The 22,731-nt window shown below is 33.5% G+C and overlaps 1 protein-coding gene across 2 annotated transcripts in view; it reads right to left on the reverse strand.

Moving 5' to 3' along the window:
- LOC149412300 (uncharacterized) overlaps positions 1–20,591 on the reverse strand; it is a 134,963-nt gene extending 114,372 nt beyond the window's left edge. The window contains exon 1 of one of the 2 annotated variants that reach the window (XM_089645851.1): positions 20,463–20,591. The gene's annotated coding sequence lies outside the window, so the exon portion shown is untranslated. Of the gene's footprint in view, positions 1–17,614; positions 17,638–20,462 lie in introns of those variants that run through there. The other variant, XM_089645852.1, reaches the window with a different exon arrangement.
- Positions 20,592–22,731: the final 2,140 nt, after the last annotated feature.

The raw sequence follows: 22,731 nt of genomic DNA on the forward strand, positions 1-22,731 counted from the left end.
AGCTTCCTATATAAGATATAGAAAGTAATGCAAGATCGTACTCCAAGGCTTTTAGAACTTTGAGTAAGTTTGGCTCTTGCGGTGTAATTCTTAATAAATTGTAACATTTTTAAATATTTCAAAGAAAGGCTTAATAATCTTAAATTGTTAGCTTTACCAACATTAAAGAATAAAAACTGTACACATAACTGAGGAATCAAGTTGAATATAACTCAACTGTATGGTCTTCTCGCTACAGTGTGCATTTTCAAACAATTAAAAGAGTACGAAAAATATAGTTTTTAAAATTATAAACTAAATATACAGAAAACAACAACTCAGATACACTTATGTGTTACGATTAATGAATTTATTAAATTTGAGTGACAAAATAATTGTTTTCGATCTGTTATTTTTTATTTAAAATCTTTTAAAAATAATATGACAGTCCTGATTTACTGCAGCTTTCATGTACCGCCGGCCAGAAATATAAGATTATCATTACCTTTCTAATGTAACTAATAATGTAATAATAGAATCCAAAATTTTGGTAATATATATGCACACATAACAGATGTATGGAATGAATCGCTGATACAGATGGTGATCACGAATTCATTTGTCTACGGCTGCTATAGGATAGGTACCTACTCTATTTCGTAAATTCACAAAAATACTATACACAATCCACTTATTATAATAATGTATTTCAGTTATGAAATTGATGATTTAAACATATTTTATATACCCTAACAAACTTTGGTATTATTAATTTATTTTATTCACTTTTTTCTTCTTTTTAAAAGTTCAACCTTTTACATAGGTACCTACCTACAAAATGGGCAATTCTTGCTTTGCTATTTGCAGATTTTCTCAATTTAAAGGGAGTGAGGTATAAGTTATATGTTAAACTATAAGTTCAAAGCGTTTTAAAAAAACTCCATATTGTTCTCCTCACATTCCCATACAGACCTGTCTATATCTAAAAAGATGATGTGTCATGTGTGGACCTGGACCAAGCCACTCAACCCGCTCACCCAGGGATTGAGCGGTTACTTAGCTGAGTGACCAGTGACGACAGGTGGAAGATATATTTCTGTTGTTTGGTTTTGAAAAAAAAAATCTAAAAAACACCATCAAAAAGTTATTGTATTAGATACTTACACAGAATCTCATTTTGCTTTGATATTTACACATGTTCTTAACTTCTATTTACTTTCCTTGACTATTTTACATGCTCATAGGGGATCTTTATTATATTTTATATTACTTACACAACTATATTTTTTCATGTTAAAGTTTATATCTTATAAGTTATATTTTTTAAAAACCGAAAGGCGCTATATAACACTTGTCACTGTTTATGAAAGGGTTGACTGAGATATTGTGCTGAACGCATTTACCTGTGTTCATCTTTTGCTTCTGGTGGCTCCCTCGTCTGACCGCCTCGGGTCGAGGTAAAATATAATTAATAAAGTGGAGTAATATGACCGGCGGGGGCGCTGTTTGTCTTAATCCCACCCACACAAGTGGAGTTGAAGTAAGAGAACAATATCTACGAAACCGGTGCGACCAAACTGACTATTGCTTCCCTATTTTAACTCAGAACGCACCAAGGCGGTACTGATACTCATTATGTAACAATGTGTAAATTATAAATACTCTCTCTATTTTTATCCCAACCGGGTTTAATATTTGTGATATTTGGGCCCATCAAAAATACGTTTGTTTTAAATGAAAATTGTTATAAATTTTTGTTAGATTACCTATTTTTACACGGTACAATGATAACTCAAAACATTAGCAATCCAAAAAACCCTTAAAAAGCGTCAAAAAGTCAATTTAACCTTGTTTTCATCACTTTTCATGACATTATTTCACTTTTTAAAGGAGTTTTGAATTGTCCTTTTATTAAGTTGTCAGGTTACCTTTTTACCCAACTTGTTACTGCTAAATGGTTTCATATAAAACCTAGTTTTACATGTAAAACAAATCCCTTAATTGATTAAAAGCTAGAAAAATATTAAATATTTACTTGTGAAAAGATTTTCGCTATGGATACAAAGTACTCGTGGTTGATATTTGCGTCAAACAATCAACTTAACCTTCTCCCAGCCTCTTGTACGAATGTCTCGGCTATAATATACAACATCCACAGTAGTATAATATATAACATGATTCCAGACATGTTTAGCGATAGGCCTCAGAATACGAAATCTTGAGTCTGTTGTTTTAACTTGAACTTTTATTTTTTTCATAAATTATTTTTATATGATATATTTTTTTTAATGTTTTTTTTAATGTCTATTGTGCATGTTAATAAACATAAACAAAAATACAGTAAAGACATTACAACAAACAAATGGAAATCTAGCCTATTCTGGGTGGTGAAAAATGCTTCGAGGGATTTAAAAAAGGTTGATTTTAATGCAGACAATATATATTTTTTACATTGGCTGTTATCGAGATCCATGCTAGAACTTATGGCATGTCTATTGTGCATGTTAATAAACATAAACAAAAATACAGTAAAGACATTACAACAAACAAATGGAAATCTAGCCTATTCTGGGTGGTGAAAAATGCTTCGAGGGATTTAAAAAAGGTTGATTTTAATGCAGACAATATATATTTTTTACATTGGCTGTTATCGAGATCCATGCTAGAACTTATGGAAATGTAACACAAATGTATCTACCTCACTAAAATTTCCAATATATCCATTCTAAATGATGATGAATTTTTAATTTGTTATATATTTCTTTGTGAATATTTTAATTATAATATAATATTTTTCATCATGAAAACTACTAATAAGGAAATTGTTTTACTAACGAAAATACAAAAGACCTTCAAAATAAACAATTTCGATATTTTTTACACCTGCCAGGCGTCCCGTGACCGCTATTTTTTATGTAAACGTTCTTTACTAATTATTTTTGTTGGAGATTATTCCACTATTTATATGGACACAACGACCACTGTCGGATGTGCAAATGGTTAATATTGTGAACTTGTTTCTATGATATGTTTTCTCAATGACATAGATATTTGAAGGTTTGTGCCAAATAACAAAAAGATGTAAATGATGCAATATCAAAAAGGTCTCTTATGTATCGTGCCGAAGACGATTTTTCTGATCAACTGATGGTAAAAACTATTTTTTGAAAGCGTTAGCAGGTCTCCAGCGACCAAATGTTTTCAAACCATAAAAAATTTGGGTCAGGAACACTACGTTTTTTTGTTTTGCATCGGCCACGGAAAACAAAAACATTGTAGCCCTTCCTCAATGTATCATATTTGCACAAACATAGTGTTCAGTTTTTGTGATAATATTATCGCTTGAGACACGCCTTTAAAGGTATCGCAGCGAATGTTGTTTGAATGCTTATTTTTATATTCTATTGTTTTTCTACGTACCTACTGCCAATATGTATAAATTAAATTGTAAATAACATTCATGCATCTGGCATTTGGGAATAACATTATTTTTTATTAAGTTAATTTGAACTCACTAAGCAATGTTAGTAAATTATTCTTGTTTTATGTAAATAAATAAATATTTGTATTATGAAACACACCCACAAGGCATTTCTTGTTTTCGTCTTAAAGGAAAAGAGGCTGTTTCTCAATAACGTATCGCAAGGACACCGCTGTCGGAAGTGACCACAAATATACTCGGTATGTGTCGATTCAACAAATCCGTTTAGTGATATAACAAAGTGCCGAAATATTATAACTACGGTTATGTCGTGCGAATTATTATTCAACCTTGGAAACGCCACACAACACTTTTCCGGTGACAAGAACCTTATTAGGAAAAGATCATAGTGAAACATGTGAGAACAGAAAAAAAAAATCGTTATTTATATCATTGATGTCCGATACGTCTACGATGTGGAAAATTATTTTTTACAAAATATATCGTGTCGCCTTCATAGGTTGAACACGATGATTTGCACAGTAGGTACGGTTGGTGTCCTCGGTGTAAAGTATTTGTATTATTGTAGAATGCAATCACTTTGTGGTTTGACATATTTAATGAAACAAAACAATTATTTTGTTTAAACCCCCGATTTTTTATTAATTTATTGACCGACCGGTTTTTTTTAACTAAAACATCATCAGGGTGCAAATTAATACTAAAAAAATGTATATTTATATTAAGTACATATATATATACATAAGTTAAGAAACTCGGCAGATAGATTCGTTGTCGATGACATTTTTTAAATAACTGCATTATTGACAGGATATTGTAGTCAATCTAAGAACTCGCCAAAAGCACTGCCATCAAAATCACTGTGGTATATTATACCAAATCTATTAAATAAATAAATATTGTAGAATATTATTATTAGAATGTATTATTATATAGAACTATTCCTATAAATATATTAAAGTATTAATTTGCACCTTGATGATGTTTGAGTTAAACGAAACCTGTCAATAAATTAATAAAAAAATGTGGTTTTAAACAAAATAATTGTTTTATTTTATTAAAGTGTTTGTTGTTGAGGCGAACTGCTCTATCGTCACAAATGACGATAAAATCAACCGTTAATCAATTATTAATGAATTAGGTTAGATTAGATTATGTATTAGGTGGCCTTCAGGCACACTGACCCACTAACGAGTTATGTGACTCACATTTCTAGATTGTCAAGTGTTTATATTATGTGAGGTATTTGTTTATAATATTTCTTCATATAAACAAACAAATCTTTCGTTAGTGGTTCAAGGTCAAGAATCAGAGTTATTCTCATTACTGCCCCTCATGTGGATCTTCTTTCTTATTATGTTTGTTTATATCTGAAACTTATCCGGTTTCTAATTATTTATTATTTCCTTAAATCTTTATGCAGGGTTTTCCTATAAGAGGTGTTATTTTGATATTCAATCGTAAAAGATCAATGGTTTCATTGCTTTTGTGGCACGTAGCGCCGTCTTGTTGAAAGTAAACATTGTCCAGATCAATACCATCAAATTTTGGTCATGAAAAATTATTAATCATCTCTCGATAGCGCAATCCATTCACCGTAACTATTGTTCCAGCCTCATTTTCGAAAAAGTAAGGTCCAATGACTCCACCGGACCATAAACCGCGCCAAACAGTCACACTTTGACAATAGAGAGGCTTTTCAACAATAACTCTTGGGTTTTCCGAGCCTCAGATGCGACAATTTTGCTTGTTGACGAAGCCACCGAGGTGGAAATGGGCCTCATCACTCAAGATGATTTGTATTTGATTCACTCAAGTGAATTTTAATAATTTCAATGCATTGTTGAAGCATTTATTGTTCCATTTTTATAAATGGCGTAGTTTCTACTTGTCAAATGTCAAAAAATGACAGCTTCAAAATTAACATCTTCCGAAATAGCGTACTATTCAAAATAACACCTCTTATTGGAAAACCCTTAACAATCGTTATTTTAACAACCAAAAATATCTTGGTAGGTTTTTATTCCTCAGCTCGTGGGATAAAACCGGCTGCTTGTAGTGCGACAATCTTTTACAAATTATTTCCAAAGATTATTTTAACTGCTCTATACTTGAAGATGTAATTGTAAATCTAAATAATAGTCTCAGTATCGTAGTGGCGACGGGCACTTCTTCGATGTCGCGCGCTAAATAACTTTGATGTCATCAAAGTGAGACCTGCATAAATAACATGTTTTGGTGATTTTTGTACATTTTTTTTATTATTAACTTTATTTGATTCTGTCGCTTTACTGGTGTTTTTTTGTTTTCATTTCCTCCTGAAGCAACAGTTCTTTCATGTTCATGCTAGGACACATGCTGATGCATTCAATTGATTACATTGGAAGATTATTTCTGTATCATCTTCAACAGGACTTGTTATTTATTTTAGTCACAACTGCCGTATGCGTAATCTCGTTATTATTGTTTATTTTTCCATGGGACGTCCTTCCGAGCACAATTATTAACAAAACTTAAACATTCCCTTCACTTTTTTGTAGTACAACAATCAGCATTGGTATTGATAGCATTTTTTTGTCTGATTAATACTTGCGGATACACTACTTGAGTGTTCCAATTATAATCAGTAATTTCAGTTGTCATTATTTTCTTTGCTTCTGGCTGGTAGACGACCCTCTCTTGTGGGAGTCGTATCTTTTCCAAAATATTCTGCATTTTTATGAAGCTGCAAAAGGGTTGACGGTTCCTGTGGCTTTTCCACCACAGCCGTGATTCCCGTGTAGTGACATTCTCCTAGCAAATTCCGAGGCTAGAACAATATCTGCTGTTTTTCCTCATGCTGTACTAGGTCAGGGGGTAACGGGACGCTACAAAGCGACCATAAGTAAGCCGCCATCACTGCACCCATTTTACGTGCATTCTCGCTGTTGATTATGGAAGCCCGGATAAGCTCTTCTTGTAGACGCCGAAAATGCCGTTTAGACTCTTCTTGCTCATCATTAAGCTGGAAGCGCCATGTAGCCAGTGGAAGACTAGTAGCCGGTGTAAGCGCCTCGCCGTGTAGCCTCTTCTCGCTCATCTCATTTCTCGCTGACTGACCGCTTATCTCTCCGAAGCTCCGCCCCCCGGGATTTCTCCGATAAAGAGTGCGTTATCGCTGTAATCATGTGACGTCACTAATCCTCTCCTAGGTGTAAGAGCTTCGGTGCCTTTATAGGCGCTCAGTGATTTCTGAGGATACACCCGTCTCGAAGGACCATAAATGTACTGGATACTCACGCCAGTGACATTGACTGTAAATAGCCGATTTCCTCTTGCTAGTACCTTGGGAAAGCATTTGCAAGCGAAAAATTATCTTCACAAATGGTCAGGCCAGTCGCTTTCTTATTTATTGGACAAAAATTAAATAGTTTCTACACACGTTAATACCGAGCAATTAGGTCGTACCAAAGATATTAGAAGAACGAGATATGCTATGTTGGCCGCCGGACCGTAGGCGGAGTACTACCTAATTAGGGTACTTTGAATACTATCGGGACGTGTACGCACAGAAATCTGTTCTATGTATTAGTGCGGATACCTTAGCGTAAGCGAAGGTGTGCAGTAGTATTGGTGAACAAAACCGGCGACACTGGGCAAAACAATTCCACACAGTATGAACTTCTCATAGCACATCTCGTTCTTCTAATATCTTTGGGTCGTACGAATAATTCTACCTAAGAAAATGTACACGCCCCGTATCCGGTGACAAGAACCTTGTGAAAGATTCGTCATCGTAAAATTGTGTGACAACAGATAAACAATTTCCTTGATTATTTCAAATATAACATTTTAGTTATGTATAAATTCCTCCGATAAAATCGAGAAGGTAATTATAAAGGTGTATGTAGCTGAGTTGACATATTTTTCTTTACTTTTTTTGCTGGGATATAATGTGACATATTCTCCCTTTGAATATACGTTTTTTTTTTACTTTTAAAAAAAAAACGGTGTAGAATTACTATCCGAGGACTTGGAAACTCATAAAAATCGTTGGTGCGAATACCGAACGAGAGATTGGCACACGTAAAATATTAGAAATGCGAAAGTTGACGGAAAACATAACGGAGTCTTCACCGTCTTCTTCTTTAGAAATATTCTCGCGGATATCTTCTAACATAGACCTTTATTGAGTATCTTAGGTTTTCAGTTCACGTCAATCTATTTTTAGGCGATCATTGTTTCTCTTTCTCAATCGAGTGAGCCATCCGATGATATTAATATTGCAACATCTGTTAGTCATGCTACATACCCATTTTGGACCCATTTCATAATGACGTCATATTTCTAAATACATTTAAAATGTAACTAACTAACTAACTAATTAACCATCACGCCGTTTCTCCGCATGGGTAGGCAGAAAGGCCAAACAACTCGGTCTTGGCACACTCTCCTTGCCTCATTCACATTCGTACATTGTCTCATACATACTCTTCTATTATTCGGACTCTTGATATGGCCCAACTCGAGTATCTGATCATGTCTTCCTCGGGCGTCCTCGACTTCTGCTACCATTCGCATCGGTATCATATATCCTCCTTACACTCTTTTCTTCGTTCATTCGCTCTATATGCCCAAACCATCTAAGCGTCCCTTTCTTAATCTTACTCACTACGCTTACATCCGCCTTGCACTCTTTGCGAATCTCCGCATTCCTCACACGATCATGCATGGTTTTAACGCACATATGCCTCAGGGATCTCATTTCAACAGCATTCAATCTACTTTCATCCTTTCTTTGCCAGTTCCATTTCTCACTTCCATACATCAGGGTAGGTACCAGCACTCCATTGTGGACTGCTAACTTCGCTTCTTTTTGCTAACGCCAACTGCGTTCAGTCCTCCATTAATGGAGTTACCTGCATTTACCCTTCTTTCAATATCTCTGTCAGCCTTCCCATCTCTAGTAAAAATACTTCCTAAATACACAAACTCATCCCCCTGCTCCAAGTATTTCTCATTCATAGCTATATTGCACACTGTTATCGTACTCTCTCTTTCAAACACCATTACTTTAGACGTGCTTTCATTCATCATTAACTCATTCTTCATGCATACTTCGTTCATCCTAGAAACGAGAGACTGTAGTTCATCCATACTATTATCAATCAGCACCGCATCATCAGCATATAACAGGCAACATACTTTCAGATTACTCAAATTCAAATAAAAAATGTATTGATAACATATATTTATTATTTATTTTGGCTGCACAGGCCCTTGGGAAAATAATTCTCCTCAGGCTCCATGTCATTTTTGGGGATGCTGTATATAGAGTCTTTATGGGGAAAGGAAGGAGAGAAGGAGGAAATAGGTATGAGGAGTGGATAGGAATCTGGAGGTCAGTGTGTCCAGGAGTGAGAGACATATGAATTTATCACATATTAGCGGGGCGGCGATACCCATAAAAGCCCAGCTGGAGGTAAAACCAAATCAAACAAGTACAATTCTAAATAACAGAACAAAACATTAACAGAACATCCAAATTCAACACGATGTATTTTAACTATCAGAAGTAAAATAAAATATCTATTGTAAATAACTATATTCGTAATTTAAATCGATCATTAATAGAACATCCATAGTCAACAAGATGTATTTTAACTATCAGAAGTAAATTTACATCAATGGGTTATGCTTTAATTGCTTGTAAATACGTATGTTAAATGAAAAAGAAAATGTTTTTCCGCTGACCGAAGGTAAGTAGTTGTTTCAATGTTTACATGGACCACCCCCGATTGCCCCCAGTAAGTAACAATTTGAGCCGAAACACCGACCGGCTGTGTTTAAGAATCGCACGAGGAAAAGTTCATGAACTCTAACCTACATAATATAGCACCGTGCAAGAATAAGCTACTAGCCTATCGGTGGAAGATACTAATCTCCATTATTATTCACCATCTGATTGTATTGAGCATGTCCGAGGAAGTCACACGAGGGATATCACTACTTCTCCCTCACACTTACGCAGAGATGGACATTCTCGCCCAAGCAAAGGATCGTCCATTTTCTCCTCTCCTTTTTTAGTACAGTTCCGGATTCGAATTTAATTTAGTTTTTCATAGTTATAAGCAGAAGTTATCTTCCTATCGTTTGATCAAATTTGAAATATTTTCAAGTGTTGTAAATCTTTTTATGGTATTTTTTTATGTTACATTATTTTATGACCTCTTTTCACAACCAAACTAGGCTTTCATAAACAGAATAAAATGTTCATGAAAAAAGTATGCCGACTTTTGTAGCTTATGGACAGGAAATCAAATTCTTAAAAAAACTTAAATTTGATTCAGATAGAATAATAATGTTTTTAATAAATACATATTAAATTGAATTTCGAACCTTTAAATATATCATTCAAGTATCAAAAACTATTTTAAATACATAAGATCACTTCAATAAAAAGCCATCCATATACTTCGATGGAAAAAGTAGTAGCGACACTAATGACATTGTTCTTGATTTCTTTTAAAGTTTTTACAAAGCGGACATCCCAAACGATCATATTCCACCCTTTCGTCAAAAGGAATCGGTCCATATCATTTTCCATTTCATATGGAAAATAAAAGCATACGGAGAAATATTACTAATATTGAATATTGCTAATTTATTATGAATCTCTTCAAATTATTTGTAATCCTGTTAAAAACGGGATGCAGGCCTTCAACGGATGAATTGATCTGTTTCTTAATAATCTTTCAGTATGATAACGGGATGCAGGCCTTCAACGGATGAATTGATCGGTTTCTTAATAATCTTTCAGTATAAAAACGGGATGCAGGCCTTCAACGGATGAATTGATCGGTTTTTTAATAATCTTTCAGTATAAAAACGAATGTATTATCACAATGTATTTCTTTATTCTTATTATTTATTCTTATATTATCAAAGCAAATGCACGTGCATGAACACGTGTTCTGAAATATTAAGAAATTACTAAAGGTATAAAAGGACTGCAACCCCGCTATTAACCGGATAATAACAATAAGAATTTTTTTTAATAAATTAGACATAAAAAAGCCGTTCCTTACAATGTTAATCCGGCTTTTCTAATTAAAGGTGTGCCAATATTAGCAATGTCACTACGTCAAATATTCAATCAATCGGCTGCTTCCATAATATAAAGGATGAAATTAGTATTAGGTATGCAGATTTAGCGGATCTGCTTAACTGCACAGAAGATAGGAACAAAAAGACTATACTATTATATCTTCTAAATCATTACTAATTAAACCAAGTCTACTCATTCTTGTTTATAATATTGTGTATGTACTTGTATCTCCTTCTAGAGCTTGTATTAATTTAATACTTTGTTTCGTCATTTTATGATTTTATGAATATGACATATAATTATTGTCTATGGTATATTTATACCGCTGATATTAAATAAATAAATAAATGATATATTTGACATAAAGGGATATATTCATGAAGCCACAAATTACCGGACTATTTATAAGCTCTCTTTATAAAAACATAACTTTAATTTCTATAAACAATAATATTAACATTGTAACTAATTAAGGTGGCTTTAAGTCGGGCAAATATACATAAATATAGCTTTATAAGAACAATTTGTTCACTTGAAAACTCAAGTCGATACAAGTAAACGGACTTTGTACATTTGACAAAGTAAACCATAATTTAGGCGACACTTTACTCTATACGCATCATGGCTCGGTTTATTTCAGCATATCGCTCGACATACACTACCAATGGGAATGTATGGCGAAAATATAGTGCGCTTACAGCCTGGTCTATCACAGGCTTAAACTACGTGTATGCGGACACCAAACAATACGTAACTATCTGTCAGTGGAAATTTGTATTTTTGCAAACAATGATGAACAAAATTTTTTGAATTCTTAGTACTGCCACAACGAAAAATCACACGTTTTTCGGACTGGAATTTCCACAAAACCATCAGTTAGAAATGTAAGTTTTATCATGCGCTATATAACCAGTAAAAAAATAGCTCATGATATTGTGGTAATATTCTTTTTTTAACTATTTAAGAAAATAAGAGGTAAAGTCCGACGCTGTTCTTTTGTCCCACGTCATTAGAGGCGCACTTTGTCAGGAGAAAATCAAGTGAGGCACAGAAATCACCCTTTTATACTTCCTAGGGTACATTTTTTCATTAAGGGCTAGAAGTGGTTAACATCCAACAGCCCGGCGAGGCAAGAAGTGAACAGGAGATTGTGGACAAGTCCGAATTTATAGCCCAGAAAATGAAGTACACGGCGTTAGACGTAGCTGACACGACACACATTATAAACCTTTCCTGGAATATACTCGTTTCTAAAGGTATATTATAGGTAGGTACTCTATTTTAGTATATACTACATGATAGTCGAATATCGGTATCTATTAATTATAATATATTATAACTACTAAACGACACACATTATAAACCTTCCCTGCAATAAAGACACAGTGTAGGTAGGTACTCTATTGTAGTACATACTACATGGTAGACGAATATCGGTATATATTAATTAGAATATATTATAACTACTAAACGACACACATTATAAACCTTCCCTGCAATAAAGACACAGTGTAGGTAGGTACTCTATTGTAGTACATACTACATGGTAGTCGAATATCGGTATCTATTAATTATAATATATTATAACTACTAAACGACACACATTATAAACCTTCCCTGCAATAAAGACACAGTGTAGGTAGGTACTCTATTGTAGTACATACTACATGGTAGACGAATATCGGTATATATTAATTAGAATATATTATAACTACTAAACGAAACACATTATAAACCTTCCCTGCAATAAAGACACAGTGTAGGTAGGTACTCTACTATAGTATTTACTATATGATAGCCTACTGCATACTAATTTTGTCGAATAACTACTAAACGCACTCTCAAAATTTTGAACAGGATTATGAATTATGCTCGTACAACAAATGACGAAAGCCTCTTGACCGTTGTACTATTAATTTATTTTCGGTTCATATTATACAACTTCCAAAACTCTCAAATAATTTGTAAATTCTGTTCTCAGAAATTTTCATAAAAACATATAAACATTGAATTGGGTTTTAAAATAATATTTCCAAACGTAATAAATTATTATTCACACCAAAACAATATATTATTAAAACATACCCGTGGCGCTGCGGTTATTTCCGTGAATTATGTTTCTGAATTCTAGTGGAAGTTTATTTGTTATTTCTATCATCTTAAAGCAAACAAATATTGATTGTAATAAGCAATGTGTGTAAGAGTTCCAAAAGCTTTCAACCAGAGCCAGTGTGACTGTGGAATCTCCAATAAGGAACTCCAGTACTATTTTGTTTTATTTTATCAATAATTGACCTTCTACCGTTATAGTAAGTTTTAATAGTCATTTGAAATAATTTTCAAAGTTTTAATATTTTGGGTTTGAAAATCACATCACATTTGTGGTTTCGGTGCGACACTAGTCACAAAAAGCCTACGTTGTACATCAACAGGCACTGTATTTTGTATGGCGGCGTCGAGAGTGGATACGTATTTTAACAACTTTTAATATTGAATAACACTAGGCAAAATATCAGCATCTCTCCACTACTACTGTATTCTACCAAAGTGCAAAAAAGCACCCGTGACCACATTTAATAAAAAATTGCATTCAAAACCTGCATTATGTACTACGAAGAAAATGGTGCGATGCCATCAAATTAACAAATAATAAAAATGCTCCTTTGTAAAGTCAATTGCATTTTGTTGCGGGGATCATTTAATTTTTAACATTTAGGTGTTCTAATAACCGTTTGTTAGAAATTTCAACTATACATTACTTGTCAGTTTAATAGGACCATGGTGTTTCAACTGAATATTTTATTTTAGAATTTAATGATAGTTTCTAGGATTTTTACTTTGTTGTAACCTCAAAATTGCCTTTATAAAATAATTTATTTTTTTAACTACCAACCTCCGGATTGTAAGTGTGAATTATGTAGGTATTTGATCTAATATCAACTGGCACTTACAGACATACTTTCATACCCCAGTTTCCATTTTCCCCAATTTTTCAGTTCCCCACTTCCCTGCCTCCTCAGTTCCCCAGTTTCCATTTTTTCCCTACTTGTTGTGCATTACATACACAAATATCTACGTACGTACATATTATATGTATGTTATCGAAGTCTCTAATTAACTTTTAATGGACCTCCTCGATTCAAGATACGGAAGTAGCGCTTGCTCGAAGCTGTGAAAAGTGAATGATTTTGTATGCAACTCTATAATTTAAATGTCTCCAATTGGTCTTCGAAGAAACAAACTTTAATGATGGATTTAATTATAGAATACTGTTTGTCGTTTCTTATAATTTGACTTTACACTCATTATTTTTAAAGATTGGAAACTACCATCACTTGGATAATTCGTACATCGTCGACTGGTGTCAAATCAGGGATAAAATTGTCTGTGGCAACAAAATTATTGATTTGCGAAAAGAGGTGTTAATCACGTGGGCTCCATCAAAAGTATATTAAAGTCAGCCTGACAGAGTTCAAAGAACCGGGGAGTTCTATACCTGATCTATTTCACTAACTTTTACTAATTTAGAACACAACTGTTGGCCTCATATAACTTGAAAGTATGTTTCTCTACGAAGTTTGGCAGCCATCGCTGGTTTGGAATCTATCTACTGGGAAAAAATATCGACTGTATAAAAACGATAGATCGAAAAGTAGGCTTTGTAAATAGCGTGATCCTATTAGTAGGGAGATACGCCAAATCCGTGCTCAACATTGGTAAGCGGTTGAAGTTTTTAACACGATAACGTGAAAAATCTCATACTTAATAATTCAGCGGTAGAAATACTTTCGTGATTTAAATTTTTCTTCTTTTCAAACCCAGATTCACTTCTTTCTTTTCGAAAAGAGACCCTTCACACATCATCCCCAACCCCAACGATGAAATTAGGCTGAGTAAAACCGCAAGGTCATCGGTGTGGAGTTCTTAAACGTTTAATTAAAATTTCGGCATGCGTTTCATTTATAATAATAATATACATAGGTATTTTAATTCATAAGGATTACACTTGTATCGCATCAAGGTATGTGTGCAATTGTGGGGACTTTTATTTTAATTCTCGTACCTGAAACTACAAAGTCCAGCTTATTTATAAAAAAATAGTAAAAGGAATAAGTTTTGTCCTGGCACAAGCATTATTTACTGATTTACAAAACCCATCGTTGAAAAATATCCACTACACCAGCTTCCACCAAATAAGTTGCACCAAAGTTCCACCAACTCTCCTCCACCATGCGAAGTAGAAGAAGAAATTTACGATGTAATATTATACATTGTGGTTAGGTTTTGCAATCCCGCAACAAGAAATTCCTCGTGATTCCAGCAATATTTGTTCATGTGCGGGATTTGTGGAATTGAATAGAAATAGTAAATTTACATATTTGTACATTCAATATATCACTCAAATCAAGACAAAGGTTGTATTTATCCAAGCGCCCCCAAACAATTTCTGTGTCAATCCTAAAACAAAATATATGCTATTTGGATACTCCTGAGGTCGTTTCCTTTAACAGTTGACCGCCCCGAGCACGCACAGATCGCAACCCTTCCAAAACACAACATTTTTACATTTCCTCGGAACTCAGCCACCTTGAAAACTCAATCTTCGAGCCTCACGCAATACGTACATAAAAACAATTTTCCTTAATGCATTATGTAATAGAAGCAACCCTCGCGTGAAAAGGGGCTCGTGAATGACAGCGGGCTGCCCTTTAAAGTCTTCCATATTAAATGTGACAGCTAGCTGCGGCATTATAACAATTTAATACCTACTTTCAATCTATTTTTTTATTCAAGATAAGTTCATCTGTTGCTGGTTATGCACCCGTCCTTTTGATAACAGACAGCCGGCATTACCTGCATGGAATATGTATTGGGAGTGCATGTAGTCTGCGCTCTGCGATGTGGCGTAAGAACTAACTCCGACCCCAAGGGAAAATGTGTTTTCCGGACATTGTACCTCTGCAAATTGAATCCTTGTTAAGGACTTTATAACTTGTATTTTACTGACTTGTCCCTCACACAGACTGCATGCGGTGACTGGGGTAGTAGAGTGGTCGTCCGGTAGTCACTATGTATCATTCCCTTTGCAAGGTGTAAGTACAAATCACTGAAAAGGCTATTTATAATTTTACGAACATACTACGGTCGTGTATCCAGAAGGTCATGCATCCAGATGCGGGAAGTAACTTTGATGTGAGGTCACCATTTGAGGATACTCTCCGGCTCTTTCGCTCTCTTTCTCTGACCTAAAACACTTTTTCCAGCATTTTGAATTTAATAAGTCATTAGGCAGTAAAAATATAATATGCTAAAAACGAATGTTGTAAACGTTGGAAAAAATCTGGCAAATGCCGCCAAAACGTCTGCTTCTACTCAAAATACTTCTTCTAAGCTAATTTATTAAGAATATCTTCAAATTATTTGTAATCCTGTTAATAACGGGATTGCAGACCTTTGCTGATAAACTTTTAGTAAATTCCTAATATATCGAAACATGTTTATCAGGAAACTTATTATTTCATTCGTCAAGGGTGTGCAATCCCGTGTTTAACCCGATTACCAATCATTGGAAGAGATTCTTAATAAATTAGCAAAACTCATTTTTCTCCGTATACATTCAACCAACAAACACCAATACAATAAATTCAACCGGGGCGGGTCGTCAGTATTACAATAAATACAGGTCTCACAAACTAATGGTATATTTCCAAATAATTGTAAAAGAACAAAATTATAACACACCAAACGTACTGCGGACATAATAATATTATGTATTAATTGTTTATACACCATTTAAAAACAGTAATAAAATAAAAATGGAAAGACTATTTCTTCTACACGAGGTAGGTATATTTATATAATATTCTGTATGAAGACGCATAGATGGCACACGTATTTATTATTATTCGCATATTGGGTGACTGGCCTTTGCCCCCCTAGTTGGCGACATGACATGTCAAACGACAACGTCAATCATCATAACAAGAAACCCCGTATGAAGAATGCCGAATACCCTGTCGCGAACAGAGACGGGTTCAAGTTTTTGATATTATTTTTAAATCGATACGTGTAGGGCACTGATATTGAAACACAAATCACAAATATTGTGATGGGAATATATATCTCAAAACAGTATATAAATCAGAACATACATACACACATTTTTTCTACATTTTACTTTTTAGGTTTGCCGTATACCAACGTCAGTTACACCTTTAAAGTATCACTTAACAAATACAAAAAATTGTTACGAAGGCAGTTTAATTATGTAGGTATAGTAAATCTTTACTGTTATCTCTACACAGCATAAAATATAGTCGCTATCCGCGTCTGTCTGTTTGTGCGCTTAGTTCTTCTAAACTATTCAACGGATTTTGATGGGATTTTCACCAACATTTAGAGAATTTCTTTCGGAAGTTTAATATAAATAAAATGGTGACCGGATAAATCATCAAAATGATAATTCATCACATCTTTAAAAAAATATATAAAGTCATGGAAAGTGATGAAAAAAAAACTTTATTAACTGGGTTAAGTAGGTTAGGTTAAGTTAGGTTTAAAAAAAAAATCATCGTTTCTAATGACTTTATATCTCTTTTTAAAAGTTTGTTGAATTGTCATTTTGTTGATTTATCATGGAACCAAGTAAAATATGTATAGAAAGAAGTGAAAAGTCTCAGAGCAACGTCGGGTACACATTAGCAAGTAATATATACTTTTTACTATTCATATCTAAAAACCCCAGAAAAGGGTGTTAATAAAAAAACAAAACCTTTCCTCCTGTCAAATAATCGAAAAATATGGGATTCATCATAATATGGCGTCTTGTTTTTTACCGGGAAAATCGATATTTCAAAACGACATATTAATGACGGAAAATAAGATTCTTAATGAAAACATTAACTAAGGAAATTTTTTTGGAGAGGAATATGACATCTTAGTCTTAAGCACATAATATGATTATCTACTTCAGGCGGCATGAATGTTATATCTTCTACAAGTTAAATGAATTTCATTTGCATCCGTGTTGAAGTAGATTCCTTCATAATATCATTGTAGTCATCAAAACGTTATTGGCACATTGGCAGTACGTACAAGAAACTTACGTTCGGTTTCCGACTGCCAACATGCAATTCTCTCGCAAATCCTCATTTCAGTCTGACTCTGACTGAAAAGTATCAAACATCATGAAAAATGAAAGGGTAAGCTTGTCATATCAATTTCATGGAAATAAACTAACAGATTCCGCCTGACTTTGAAATTGGATGTTCTTTTCGTCTGGCACGATGCAAATGCAAAACTGGGAGTAAATTGAAAATGTATTATGGAAGAAAGCGTTTGGCACACTGGTCGCCGGGGGTTAGCTGAAACTTCTTTCATTTTCAGGCCCCGTATTCGCCTAATCGGGTATCGGCTGTCATTGTACAATATTATATAGATTTTATTCAATGTTACTGATTTAATAATATACTTGTCTCAATTTAACTGATTTTTCTTTGCCATTTTCCTCTAATTCTACAGAAGATTCTGAAAAATTGTTTTTTTTTTTCTTTCTTTTTTATTTATTTTTCTTTATTCATTGAATAGTTTGTTACATGCATTGAGGATTTTTCGACCATCATGCTAGGCACGTGCCCGTGTTATGGTGGTCGATTATTTCGTGGGAAACATTTTCTTCATCTCACAACTCGTTACAGAGAAGAGGAAATCATAATATTTAATGAACAGTATATATATAATATTATATTCAAGTGATTAAGACGAATCTTAATGCCAAATCACTATTTTGATTAATCTTTATAACGAGTTGGTGTACATTATGAATACCAAAAAATATGCTTAAATAAATTGAAAATTTTCTTTATTAGACGAATTGAAGAGTAAAATACAAATAAAAAAATAAATTATTCAATAAAATATATAAATGTATGAATTTATATTCATACATCAATGTTGACAGCGGTTTCATGATAACTCAACACAGTGACAATTCAACACACCTTTAAAAAGGGATATAAAGTCATTAGAAACGATGAAAAAAATAATTATTTAAACCTAACCTAACCTACTTAACCCAGTTAATAAAGTTTTTTTTCATCACTTTCCATGACTTTATATATTTTTTTGAAAATGTGATGAATTATCATTTTGATGATTTATCCGTCACCGTTTACAGCATATCTCCTTGTATTATATTATCTTGGAAAAACTCCATTTTAAACTATAGACAATGATCCTGAAGGGGGTGCGACAGTTGTGCTAAAAAATTATTTGATAAACCTTGAGAAAGTTTTTTTGCATCAGAGAGTACTATTAAAACTGAAAATTAAAGTGAACAATAACCAATTAAATATACTTAAAACATTTATTGGATATATGTACAGCGTTTGGTAAAATTATTATTTAAACTTTCTAAAATTATATTATTATCAGTTTAAAGCTGTATAATATTTTTGAATAGTGGTATTTTATTTGTTCAGATGAAATATAATTATATTTTTTTGATTTTTTTTTTGAAAAAAGTTTATTTCTAAAACAGTTAAAAATAAATTATTTTATTTTAAATAATACTTATTGGAGAAAAAAAACAAAATAAAATGTTTAGAAAAATCTCAAATTTAGTAATGCTTAGTATTACAGCTACCCCAATTATACAAGTCTCTGGTTATTCTAGCAGAAGTAGTTACTACGACTTCATTTATAATTTTCGTCCTTCAGACTCCAAACTACTACTACATACTACTCCTTCTTACATTTTCTCCTATCTTCCAGGCAAATGTCACGAATTTGTCGAAAATGCGCAAAAGCGCAGTAAATCGTTTTCTTCCTCATTTTCTAGTTTTTCGACTTACTATAGATATTTTTTTATTAAGTTTATTAACCAAAATTAGCAATAAATTGAAATGTACTTTACAATCTGTAAATTCTTAAATAAAATGGAAAAACTCTAGTGTAACTTATAATTTGTACCCCCTGTAGGTATTTTTTTATAGGTACTAGAATTAATCCTGACATTGAAAAGGTCAAAGAACAATCCTTAAGTTCAAAGTACAGGTGCAGCCCCTACTGAAGATGTAGGTTTGCAATCATTTTTTTTTTTAATTAAATGAAAAACGACATTATAAGCCGTATCCCCATGGGAGCAAATAAACGGGAACTCGTTTGAGGGGAATGGAACAATAGGCAATGAACGAGGGGAGGAACAGTAAACACTTGATTCAAACTTTTATTCTGAAAGTAAGTTTGTGTGTAAATGTAGACACCATTATTAAATCCCTGTAAAGATTTTTTTGCACCTGTAGGCAATTTTCCGATTTTTCCCCATCGAACGAATTTATCTTGTAATGAAACAAAAAATAATTAGGACCGGTTGTTTCACAGAATTTGAAAAATTCATCAAATTTCAAGGTTGATTTTCAAGTTCTGTGAAGGTTCTATTCAAGTTCTGTAATTATTTCAGTTTTGTGAAACAACTGGCTAATAATTATACAATAACAGAACATTAATAGAATATTCACATTACTTAAAAATCGACGCGAAATTTGATGAATTGTTCAAATTCTGTCAAACAACCCGACCTTAATCTTACTAATTTATTTTTACATACTATGGTTGTTGTTTTAGGAAAAACAAATATCCATCCATCTATTAATATGAAGAAGAGCGTCTGTGACCTGTGGCGGGCAGGAGAAGGACAGTCACGTCGGCGTTGATTTTTTTTATACATTTCATAGATTTAGAGGTTCATAAAAATATTAAATGTGCTTTACTTTGATAAAATACGTTTTTTTTCCAAATTAGAACATTTCATATTTTTGTTTTCATTAGCAACGCATTTTGTGACCATATTTATTTTTTAGTGTTTACGAAACGTGATAGAAACGTATTTTATAAATAATTTATTTTTGCGATACCTTTACATAATGGCTTACAGTACGCCAAGCAAGGAAATACCTGACGATGGCGAGATCTGGGAGCTGGGATACAGTTATAGAGTTTGTCAAGCCTCTCCCACAAATAAACCTGGACCCAATAGCGTTCCTCAGGTCACGACAACATACAACCACCGCACCAGCACCGGCCCAACTATTTAAGGAAGAAAGTTTCTTTAGGCAGCGTTACAAATCCGATCACTACAATCCAACAAAGTACAGATGCCCGCAAGAAAAAAAAAGTTGGAAAACCAAACGGAAGATAGCAAGAAAGCAAGAAAGTAAGAAGACAGGATGGCAAGATAGTAAGATAGCAAGATATCAAAAAGCAAGATAGCAATTTCAACAATTATTTTTATAGCTGTTTTATTATTTTATTGATTCTCGAAAATAAATATGCTCTATTTTGTCCAATTTTTATCAATTCTCCCTATCCGTAAAGCGGTTTTAAAAAATTATATAATCTATCTAATAAAAAATGTTGTATTTTTTTATGTTTGGTCCAGACCAGCACAGACGATATGTCATATAGCAGCATAGGTCGATCGAGTGATTTATTTATTGGTCGACCTATTTTTTGTTTTGGTGATTTTTAGTAAGGGCTCTATCTTTCAAATATAATGAGGTCGTTCAAGCCATTTTTTATTACTTAAAATAAAGGTTTCATGGTATCCGCGAACTGAAGAACTGAAGTTATTTTTTGACAATATTATGTAAGTTCTGAAAGACAGTTTTCAAGAATCCCTGGATTCTTTTTAAACAAGTATATTTAGTACCAATCTAGAAACGATTACATCTGAAAGTGTATATAAACAAAAAAAAAGTGGGTGTGTCAAGCCTACGCAAGACAGAAGTGAAACTTCTAGTATTCCTCTCTCTCTATTTTCATTTCATCATCTCTATTTTCTCTCTTAGGTTAGTTTGAAAATTAGAGGTTAAATAATTCAACGACGAAGCATGGATTTGATAGGATATTTCCTCTTGTGCCACTGATGTGTTCATCACCTCTATCTCGTCACTACTCATTTTTAACACTGAAATTCTGTACCAAACCGTATGAACCACAATCAATTACGTATTTCACTCGTATTACACTCACGACGCAGTATACTAACCAAGCAGCTGATGCTTGGCGTGGCGCAGTTCGCTGGTGTCTGAGAGAGAGGAAAGAAGAGAAGAGAGAGAACGTTCGTGAGCGGCTCCCCCACCTCAACAAGCGCATATGGTGAGAGAGGGACAGTGAACGGTGAGCGGTGGTGGGGGTACCCGCATTTTCGTGTCGATCCTGACTCGGTTTTACTCCGTCCCCGAAAATCCATTACGCGCCTAAAGAAGTTTCACTTCAATAAATAGAAATAAGTAAAATAGAAAATCTGACATCAGTGACTAGAAGTGTCCAGGCACTGAAATTAAGTAAATGGCGCATTAAAGAAATTTTTTCAAATGAATTTAGTAGCTAAGATATTGAAGTTTACAAAAAAATATTCAAATCTATCCGAGATGCGTGGATCACCAAACCATATAACTCGATGTTTAACCACTGGAGTGATTTTTTGGCAAATTAATCGCTTGTCTTAATGTGCCATATTTATAGAATGTCATAATATGGGATAAACGACGTAATCTATGTGGATTCATTGGCTTTAAACCGCAGTTAGCAGTTCATATGTTTCCATATTAATATTTTGAGGAATGATATTAATTAAGAAATATGTTGTATGTATATATACATATAACTAATCGCACGAAATGTGTTTATATAAATAAGAAATATAAGAAAGTGGTATTCTAGTAAAGTAATAAGAAAGTAGATTTCTAGTAAAATAATAAGAAAGTAGGTTTCTAGTTAAATAATATAAACGCATTTTGAAATATGTACCATACGTTTTAAAAGTATGTTTGAAATCATAATAAAAATAACGAAGAAGAGCTTAGCAGTATTCGAAAGAACTTATGGTTGGTAAGTTAGAATTGTTAGAGTGAACATTTTCAGAAAATAAATACTTTTTAGGGTCTGCGTAAAACACACAATATGTCGTCATGATTGATATTTGGGTTATTACGCAGTTCAACAACGTCCATATCTTTATTCCAGTCCATCGGCGGTTGGTCATCAGAGCAGAAACAGCCTGTCAATGTAATCAACAGACAAAGCAGTGCAGGGCTTTCTTCTTCTGCCCCGATGATGGATACTGCAAAGCTATCCGAAACGGTGGCTAATGAAGGAAAAAGCGCTACATGACATGATAACCCAAATATTAATCACGATTTTATATTGTACGTTTTACGCA

This window comes from Hesperophylax consimilis, chromosome 23 (genome assembly GCF_061612785.1).
Source record: "Hesperophylax consimilis isolate HC1 chromosome 23, BYU_Hcon_1.0, whole genome shotgun sequence".
NCBI classification, from domain to species: Eukaryota; Metazoa; Arthropoda; class Insecta; order Trichoptera; family Limnephilidae; genus Hesperophylax; species Hesperophylax consimilis.